This window comes from Vicugna pacos, unplaced genomic scaffold, assembly GCF_048564905.1.
Source record: "Vicugna pacos unplaced genomic scaffold, VicPac4 scaffold_117, whole genome shotgun sequence".
Classification (NCBI taxonomy): Eukaryota; Metazoa; Chordata; class Mammalia; order Artiodactyla; family Camelidae; genus Vicugna; species Vicugna pacos.
Window position 1 is genome coordinate 633,626 of NW_027328797.1, and position 10,963 is coordinate 644,588.

Below are 10,963 nucleotides of genomic sequence, written 5' to 3' on the forward strand. Positions count from 1 at the left end.
CAAACCGGCACTAGGAAACCGACTGAGAAACCAGAGTAAGGGTTTCTCCTGCAACCCGTTCCCTTTGTGCTGGATGAACGAACGTCTCTCCACATGCTCATTTCTGAGAGATAAGTGTGTGTGAAAGCCGTCCTTCACCTAGCTTGAAGGGAACACAAAGTTTCTTTTCAGTTGCCAACTCCACTCCATACATATATATGGGGAGGTACAAGCTCCAACTCGGTTTTACAGTGAAAACGGCAGGCACTTCAAACCGGCACTAGGAAACCGACTGAGAAACCAGAGTAAGGGTTTCTCCTGCAACCCGTTCCCTTTGTGCTGGATGAACGAACGTCTCTCCACATGCTCAGTTCTGAGAGATAAGTGTGTGTGAAAGCCGTCCTTCACCTAGCTTGAAGGGAACACAAAGTTTCTTTTCAGTTGCCAACTCCACTCCATACATATATATGGGGAGGTACAAGCTCCAACTCGGTTTTACAGTGAAAACGGCAGGCACTTCAAACCGGCACTAGGAAACAGACTGAGAAACCAGAGTAAGGGTTTCTCCTGCAACCCGTTCCCTTTGTGCTGGATGAACGAACGTCTCTCCACATGCTCAGTTCTGAGAGATAAGTGTGTGTGAAAGCCGTCCTTCACCTAGCTTGAAGGGAACACAAAGTTTCTTTTCAGTTGCCAACTCCACTCCATACATATATATGGGGAGGTACAAGCTCCAACTCGGTTTTACAGTGAAAACGGCAGGCACTTCAAACCGGCACTAGGAAACAGACTGAGAAACCAGAGTAAGGGTTTCTCCTGCAACCCGTTCCCTTTGTGCTGGATGAACGAACGTCTCTCCACATGCTCAGTTCTGAGAGATAAGTGTGTGTGAAAGCCGTCCTTCACCTAGCTTGAAGGGAACACAAAGTTTCTTTTCAGTAGCCAACTCCACTCCATACATATATATGGGGAGGTACAAGCTCCAACTCGGTTTTACAGTGAAAACGGCAGGCACTTCAAACCGGCACTAGGAAACAGACTGAGAAACCAGAGTAAAGGTTTCTCCTGCAACCCGTTCCCTTTGTGTTGGATGAACGAACTTCTCTCCACATGCTCAGTTCTGAGAGATAAGTGTGTGTGAAAGCCGTCCTTCACCTAGCTTGAAGGGAACACAAAGTTTCTTTTCAGTAGCCAACTCCACTCCATACATATATATGGGGAGGTACAAGCTCCAACTCGGTTTTACATTGAAAACGGCAGGCACTTCAAACCGGCACTAGGAAACAGACTGAGAAACCAGAGTAAAGGTTTCTCCTGCAACCCGTTCCCTTTGTGTTGGATGAACGAACTTCTCTCCACATGCTCAGTTCTGAGAGATAAGTGTGTGTGAAAGCCGTCCTTCACCTAGCTTGAAGGGAACACAAAGTTTCTTTTCAGTTGCGAACTCCACTCCATATATATATATGGGGAGGTACCAGCTCCAACTCGGTTTTACAGTGAAAACGGCAGGCACTTCAAACCGGCACTAGGAAACAGACTGAGAATCCAGAGTAAGGGTTTCTCCTGCAACCCGTTCCCTTTGTGCTGGATGAACGAACGTCTCTCCACATGCTCAGTTCTGAGAGATAAGTGTGTGTGAAAGCCGTCCTTCACCTAGCTTGAAGGGAACACAAAGTTTCTTTTCAGTTGCCAACTCCACTCCATACATATATATGGGGAGGTACAAGCTCCAACTCGGTTTTACAGTGAAAACGGCAGGCACTTCAAACCGGCACTAGGAAACAGACTGAGAAACCAGAGTAAGGGTTTCTCCTGCAACCCGTTCCCTTTGTGCTGGATGAACGAACGTCTCTCCTCATGCTCAGTTCTGAGAGATAAGTGTGTGTGAAAGCCGTCCTTCACCTAGCTTGAAGGGAACACAAAGTTTCTTTTCAGTTGCCAACTCCACTCCATACATATATATGGGGAGGTACAAGCTCCAACTCGGTTTTACAGTGAAAACGGCAGGCACTTCAAACCGGCACTAGGAAACAGACTGAGAAACCAGAGTAAGGGTTTCTCCTGCAACCCGTTCCCTTTGTGCTGGATGAACGAACGTCTCTCCACATGCTCAGTTCTGAGAGATAAGTGTGTGTGAAAGCCGTCCTTCACCTAGCTTGAAGGGAACACAAAGTTTCTTTTCAGTTGCCAACTCCACTCCATACATATATATAGGGAGGTACAAGCTCCAACTCGGTTTTACAGTGAAAACGGCAGGCACTTCAAACCGCCCTAGAAAACAGACTGAGAATCCACAGAAAGGGTTTCTCCTGCAACCCGTTCCCTTTGTGCTGGATGAACGAACGTCTCTCCTCATGCTCAGTTCTGAGAGATAAGTGTGTGTGAAAGCCGCCCTTCACCTAGCTTGAAGGGAACACAAAGTTTCTTTTCAGTTGCCAACTCCACTCCATACATATATATGGGGAGGTACAAGCTCCAACTCGGTTTTACAGTGAAAACGGCAGGCACTTCAAACCGGCACTAGGAAACAGACTGAGAAACCAGAGTATGGGTTTCTCCTGCAACCCGTTCCCTTTGTGCTGGATGAACGAACGTCTCTCCACATGCTCAGTTCTGAGAGATAAGTGTTTATGAAAGCCGTTCTTCACCTTGCTTGAAGGGAACACAAAGTTTCTTTTCAGTTGCCAACTCCACTCCATACATATATATGGGGAGGAACAAGTTCCAACTCGGGTTTACAGTGAAAACGGCAGGCACTTCATACCGGCACTAGGAAACAGACTGAGAAACCTGAGTAAGGGTTTCTCCTGCAACCCGTTCCCTTTGTGCTGGATGAACGAACGTCTCTCCACATGCTCAGTTCTGAGAGATAAGTGTGTGTGAAAGCCGTCCTTCACCTAGCTTGAAGGGAACACAAAGTTTCTTTTCAGTTGCCAACTCCACTCCATACATATATATGGGGAGGTACAAGCTCCAACTCGGTTTTACAGTGAAAACGGCAGGCACTTCAAACCGGCACTAGTAAACAGACTGAGAAACCAGAGTAAGGGTTTCTCCTGCAACCCGTTCCCTTTGTGCTGGATGAACGAACGTCTCTCCACATGCTCAGTTCTGAGAGATAAGTGTGTGTGAAAGCCGTCCTTCACCTAGCTTGAAGGGAACACAAAGTTTCTTTTCAGTTGCCAACTCCACTCCATACATATATATGGGGAGGTACAAGCTCCATCTCGGTTTTACAGTGAAAACGGCAGGCACTTCAAACCGGCACTAGTAAACAGACTTAGAAACCAGAGTAAGGGTTTCTCCTGCAACCCGTTCCCTTTGTGCTGGATGAACGAACGTCTCTCCACATGCTCAGTTCTGAGAGATAAGTGTGTGTGAAAGCCGTCCTTCACCTAGCTTGAAGGGAACACAAAGTTTCTTTTCAGTTGCCAACTCCACTCCATACATATATATGGGGAGGTACAAGCTCCAACTCGGTTTTACAGTGAAAACGGCAGGCACTTCAAACCGGCACTAGGAAACAGACTGAGAAACCAGAGTAAGGGTTTCTCCTGCAACCCGTTCCCTTTGTGCTGGATGAACGAACGTCTCTCCTCATGCTCAGTTCTGAGAGATAAGTGTGTGTGAAAGCCGTCCTTCACCTAGCTTGAAGGGAACACAAAGTTTCTTTTCAGTTGCCAACTCCACTCCATACATATATATGGGGAGGTACAAGCTCCAACTCGGTTTTACAGTGAAAACGGCAGGCACTTCAAACCGGCACTAGGAAACAGACTGAGAAACCAGAGTAAGGGTTTCTCCTGCAACCCGTTCCCTTTGTGCTGGATGAACGAACGTCTCTCCACATGCTCAGTTCTGAGAGATAAGTGTGTGTGAAAGCCGTCCTTCACCTAGCTTGAAGGGAACACAAAGTTTCTTTTCAGTTGCCAACTCCACTCCATACATATATATAGGGAGGTACAAGCTCCAACTCGGTTTTACAGTGAAAACGGCAGGCACTTCAAACCGCCCTAGAAAACAGACTGAGAATCCACAGAAAGGGTTTCTCCTGCAACCCGTTCCCTTTGTGCTGGATGAACGAACGTCTCTCCTCATGCTCAGTTCTGAGAGATAAGTGTGTGTGAAAGCCGTCCTTCACCTAGCTTGAAGGGAACACAAAGTTTCTTTTCAGTTGCCAACTCCACTCCATACATATATATGGGGAGGTACAAGCTCCAACTCGGTTTTACAGTGAAAACGGCAGGCACTTCAAACCGGCACTAGGAAACAGACTGAGAAACCAGAGTATGGGTTTCTCCTGCAACCCGTTCCCTTTGTGCTGGATGAACGAACGTCTCTCCACATGCTCAGTTCTGAGAGATAAGTGTTTATGAAAGCCGTTCTTCACCTTGCTTGAAGGGAACACAAAGTTTCTTTTCAGTTGCCAACTCCACTCCATACATATATATGGGGAGGAACAAGTTCCAACTCGGGTTTACAGTGAAAACGGCAGGCACTTCATACCGGCACTAGGAAACAGACTGAGAAACCAGAGTAAGGGTTTCTCCTGCAACCCGTTCCCTTTGTGCTGGATGAACGAACGTCTCTCCACATGCTCAGTTCTGAGAGATAAGTGTGTGTGAAAGCCGTCCTTCACCTAGCTTGAAGGGAACACAAAGTTTCTTTTCAGTTGCCAACTCCACTCCATACATATATATGGGGAGGTACAAGCTCCAACTCGGTTTTACAGTGAAAACGTCAGGCACTTCAAACCGGCAATAGGAAACAGACTGAGAAACCAGAGTAAGGGTTTCTCCTGCAACCCGTTCCCTTTGTGCTGGATGAACGAACGTCTCTCCACATGCTCAGTTCTGAGAGATAAGTGTGTGTGAAAGCCGTCCTTCACCTAGCTTGAAGGGAACACAAAGTTTCTTTTCAGTTGCCAACTCCACTCCATACATATATATGGGGAGGTACAAGCTCCAACTCGGTTTTACAGTGAAAACGGCAGGCACTTCAAACCGGCACTAGGAAACAGACTGAGAAACCAGAGTAAGGGTTTCTCCTGCAAACCGCTCCCTTTGTGCTGGATGAACGAACGTCTCTCCTCATGCTCAGTTCTGAGAGATAAGTGTGTGTGAAAGCCGTCCTTCACCTAGCTTGAAGGGAACACAAAGTTTCTTTTCAGTTGCCAACTCCACTCCATACATATATATGGGGAGGTACAAGCTCCAACTCGGTTTTACAGTGAAAACGGCAGGCACTTCAAACCGGCACTAGGAAACAGACTGAGAAACCAGAGTAAGGGTTTCTCCTGCAACCCGTTCCCTTTGTGCTGGATGAACGAACGTCTCTCCACATGCTCAGTTCTGAGAGATAAGTGTGTGTGAAAGCCATCCTTCACCTAGCTTGAAGGGAACACAAAGTTTCTTTTCAGTTGCCAACTCCACTCCATACATATATATGGGGAGGTACAAGCTCCAACTCGGTTTTACAGTGAAAACGGCAGGCACTTCAAACCGGCACTAGGAAACCGACTGAGAAACCAGAGTAAGGGTTTCTCCTGCAACCCGTTCCCTTTGTGCTGGATGAACGAACGTCTCTCCACATGCTCAGTTCTGAGAGATAAGTGTGTGTGAAAGCCGTCCTTCACCTAGCTTGAAGGGAACACAAAGTTTCTTTTCAGTTGCCAACTCCACTCCATACATATATATGGGGAGGTACAAGCTCCAACTCGGTTTTACAGTGAAAACGGCAGGCACTTCAAACCGGCACTAGGAAACAGACTGAGAAACCAGAGTAAGGGTTTCTCCTGCAACCCGTTCCCTTTGTGCTGGATGAACGAACGTCTCTCCACATGCTCAGTTCTGAGAGATAAGTGTGTGTGAAAGCCGTCCTTCACCTAGCTTGAAGGGAACACAAAGTTTCTTTTCAGTTGCCAACTCCACTCCATACATATATATGGGGAGGTACAAGCTCCAACTCGGTTTTACAGTGAAAACGGCAGGCACTTCAAACCGGCACTAGGAAACAGACTGAGAAACCAGAGTAAGGGTTTCTCCTGCAACCCGTTCCCTTTGTGCTGGATGAACGAACGTCTCTCCACATGCTCAGTTCTGAGAGATAAGTGTGTGTGAAAGCCGTCCTTCACCTAGCTTGAAGGGAACACAAAGTTTCTTTTCAGTTGCCAACTCCACTCCATACATATATATGGGGAGGTACAAGCTCCAACTCGGTTTTACAGTGAAAACGGCAGGCACTTCAAACCGGCACTAGGAAACAGACTGAGAAACCAGAGTAATGGTTTCTCCTGCAACCCGTTCCCTTTGTGCTGGATGAACGAACGTCTCTCCACATGCTCAGTTCTGAGAGATAAGTGTGTGTGAAAGCCGTCCTTCACCTAGCTTGAAGGGAACACAAAGTTTCTTTTCAGTTGCCAACTCCACTCCATACATATATATGGGGAGGTACAAGCTCCAACTCGGTTTTACAGTGAAAACGGCAGGCACTTCAAACCGGCACTAGGAAACAGACTGAGAAACCAGAGTAAGGGTTTCTCCTGCAACCCGTTCCCTTTGTGCTGGATAAACGAACGTCTCTCCTCATGCTCAGTTCTGAGAGATAAGTGTGTGTGAAAGCCGTCCTTCACCTAGCTTGAAGGGAACACAAAGTTTCTTTTCAGTTGCCAACTCCAATCCATACATATATATGGGGAGGTACAAGCTCCAACTCGGTTTTACAGTGAAAACGGCAGGCACTTCAAACCGGCACTAGGAAACAGACTGAGAAACCAGAGTAAGGGTTTCTCCTGCAACCCGTTCCCTTTGTGCTGGATGAACGAACGTCTCTCCACATGCTCAGTTCTGAGAGATAAGTGTGTGTGAAAGCCGTCCTTCACCTAGCTTGAAGGGAACACAAAGTTTCTTTTCAGTTGCCAACTCCACTCCATACATATATATGGCGAGGAACAAGTTCCAACTCGGTTTTACAGTGAAAACGGCAGGCACTTCATACCGGCACTACTAAACAGACTGAGAAACCAGAGTAAGGGTTTCTCCTGCAACCCGTTCCCTTTGTGCTGGATGAACGAACGTCTCTCCACATGCTCAGTTCTGAGAGATAAGTGTGTGTGAAAGCCGTCCTTCACCTAGCTTGAAGGGAACACAAAGTTTCTTTTCAGTTGCCAACTCCACTCCATACATATATATGGGGAGGTACAAGCTCCAACTCGGTTTTACAGTGAAAACGGCAGGCACTTCAAACCGGCACTAGGAAACAGACTGAGAAACCAGAGTAAGGGTTTCTCCTGCAACCCGTTCCCTTTGTGCTGGATGAACGAACGTCTCTCCACATGCTCAGTTCTGAGAGATAAGTGTGTGTGAAAGCCGTCCTTCACCTAGCTTGAAGGGAACACAAAGTTTCTTTTCAGTTGCCAACTCCACTCCATACATATATATGGGGAGGTACAAGCTCCAACTCGGTTTTACAGTGAAAACGGCAGGCACTTCAAACCGGCACTAGGAAACAGACTGAGAAACCAGAGTAAGGGTTTCTCCTGCAACCCGTTCCCTTTGTGCTGGATGAACGAACGTCTCTCCACATGCTCAGTTCTGAGAGATAAGTGTGTGTGAAAGTCGTCCTTCACCTAGCTTGAAGGGAACACAAAGTTTCTTTTCAGTTGCCAACTCCACTCCATACATATATATGGGGAGGTACAAGCTCCAACTCGGTTTTACAGTGAAAACGGCAGGCACTTCAAACCGGCACTAGGAAACAGACTGAGAAACCAGAGTAAGGGTTTCTCCTGCAACCCGTTCCCTTTGTGCTGGATGAACGAACGTCTCTCCACATGCTCAGTTCTGAGAGATAAGTGTGTGTGAAAGCCGTCCTTCACCTAGCTTGAAGGGAACACAAAGTTTCTTTTCAGTTGCCAACTCCACTCCATACATATATATGGGGAGGTACAAGCTCCAACTCGGTTTTACAGTGAAAACGGCAGGCACTTCAAACCGGCACTAGGAAACAGACTGAGAAACCAGAGTAAGGGTTTCTCCTGCAACCCGTTCCCTTTGTGCTGGATGAACGAACGTCTCTCCACATGCTCAGTTCTGAGAGATAAGTGTGTGTGAAAGCCGTCCTTCACCTAGCTTGAAGGGAACACAAAGTTTCTTTTCAGTTGCCAACTCCACTCCATACATATATATGGGGAGGTACAAGCTCCAACTCGGTTTTACAGTGAAAACTGCAGGCACTTCAAACCGGCACTAGGAAACCGACTGAGAAACCAGAGTAAGGGTTTCTCCTGCAACCCGTTCCCTTTTTGCTGGATGAACGAACGTCTCTCCACATGCTCAGTTCTGAGAGATAAGTGTGTGTGAAAGCCGTCCTTCACCTAGCTTGAAGGGAAAACAAAGTTTCTTTTCAGTTGCCAACTCCACTCCATACATATATATGGGGAGGTACAAGCTCCAACTCGGTTTTACAGTGAAAACGGCAGGCACTTCAAACCGGCACTAGGAAACAGACTGAGAAACCAGAGTAAGGGTTTCTCCTGCAACCCGTTCCCTTTGTGCTGGATGAACGAACGTCTCTCCACATGCTCAGTTCTGAGAGATAAGTGTGTGTGAAAGCCGTCCTTCACCTAGCTTGAAGGGAACACAAAGTTTCTTTTCAGTTGCCAACTCCACTCCATACATATATATGGGGAGGTACAAGCTCCAACACGGTTTTACAGTGAAAACGGCAGGCACTTCAAACCGGCACTAGGAAACAGACTGAGAAACCAGAGTAAGGGTTTCTCCTGCAACCCGTTCCCTTTGTGCTGGATGAACGAACGTCTCTCCACATGCTCAGTTCTGAGAGATAAGTGTGTGTGAAAGCCGTCCTTCACCTAGCTTGAAGGGAACACAAAGTTTCTTTTCAGTTGCCAACTCCACTCCATACATATATATGGGGAGGTACAAGCTCCAACTCGTTTTTACAGTGAAAACGGCAGGCACTTCAAACCGGCACTAGGAAACAGACTGAGAAACCAGAGTAAGGGTTTCTCCTGCAACCCGTTCCCTTTGTGCTGGATGAACGAACGTCTCTCCACATGCTCAGTTCTGAGAGATAAGTGTGTGTGAAAGCCGTCCTTCACCTAGCTTGAAGGGAACACAAAGTTTCTTTTCAGTTGCCAACTCCACTCCATACATATATATGGGGAGGTACAAGCTCCAACTCGGTTTTACAGTGAAAACGGCAGGCACTTCAAACCGGCACTAGGAAACAGACTGAGAAACCAGAGTAAGGGTTTCTCCTGCAACCCGTTCCCTTTGTGCTGGATGAACGAACGTCTCTCCACATGCTCAGTTCTGAGAGATAAGTGTGTGTGAAAGCCGTTCTTCACCTAGCTTGAAGGGAACACAAAGTTTCTTTTCAGTTGCCAACTCCACTCCATACATATATATGGGGAGGTACAAGCTCCAACTCGGTTTTACAGTGAAAACGGCAGGCACTTCAAACCGGCACTAGGAAACAGACTGAGAAACCAGAGTAAGGGTTTCTCCTGCAACCCGTTCCCTTTGTGCTGGATGAACGAACGTCTCTCCACATGCTCAGTTCTGAGAGATAAGTGTGTGTGAAAGCCGTCCTTCACCTAGCTTGAAGGGAACACAAAGTTTCTTTTCAGTTGCCAACTCCACTCCATACATATATATGGGGAGGTACAAGCTCCAACTCGGTTTTACAGTGAAAACGGCAGGCACTTCAAACCGGCACTAGGAAACAGACTGAGAAACCAGAGTAAGGGTTTCTCCTGCAACCCGTTCCCTTTGTGCTGGATGAACGAACGTCTCTCCACATGCTCAGTTCTGAGAGATAAGTGTGTGTGAAAGCCGTTCTTCACCTAGCTTGAAGGGAACACAAAGTTTCTTTTCAGTTGCCAACTCCACTCCATACATATATATGGGGAGGTACAAGCTCCAACTCGGTTTTACAGTGAAAACGGCAGGCACTTCAAACCGGCACTAGGAAACAGACTGAGAAACCAGAGTAAGGGTTTCTCCTGCAACCCGTTCCCTTTGTGCTGGATGAACGAACGTCTCTCCACATGCTCAGTTCTGAGAGATAAGTGTGTGTGAAAGCCGTCCTTCACCTAGCTTGAAGGGAACACAAAGTTTCTTTTCAGTTGCCAACTCCAATCCATACATATATATGGGGAGGTACAAGCTCCAACTCGGTTTTACAGTGAAAACGGCAGGCACTTCAAACCGGCACTAGGAAACAGACTGAGAAACCAGAGTAAGGGTTTCTCCTGCAACCCGTTCCCTTTGTGCTGGATGAACGAACGTCTCTCCACATGCTCAGTTCTGAGAGATAAGTGTGTGTGAAAGCCGTCCTTCACCTAGCTTGAAGGGAACACAAAGTTTCTTTTAAGTTGCCAACTCCACTCCATACATATATATGGGGAGGTACAAGCTCCAACTCGGTTTTACAGTGAAAACGGCAGGCACTTCAAACCGGCACTAGGAAACAGACTGAGAAACCAGAGTAAGGGTTTCTCCTGCAACCCGTTCCCTTTGTGCTGGATGAACGAACGTCTCTCCACATGCTCAGTTCTGAGAGGTAAGTGTGTGTGAAAGCCGTCCTTCACCTAACTTGAAGGGAACACAAAGTTTCTTTTCAGTTGCCAACTCCACTCCATACATATATATGGGGAGGTACAAGCTCCAACTCGGTTTTACAGTGAAAACGGCAGGCACTTCAAACCGGCACTAGGAAACAGACTGAGAAACCAGAGTAAGGGTTTCTCCTGCAACCCGTTCCCTTTGTGCTGGATGAACGAACGTCTCTCCACATGCTCAGTTCTGAGAGATAAGTGTGTGTGAAAGCCGTCCTTCACCTAGCTTGAAGGGAACACAAAGTTTCTTTTCAGTTGCCAACTCCACTCCATACATATATATGGGGAGGTACAAGCTCCAACTCGGTTTTACAGTGAAAACGGCAGGCACTTCAAACCGGC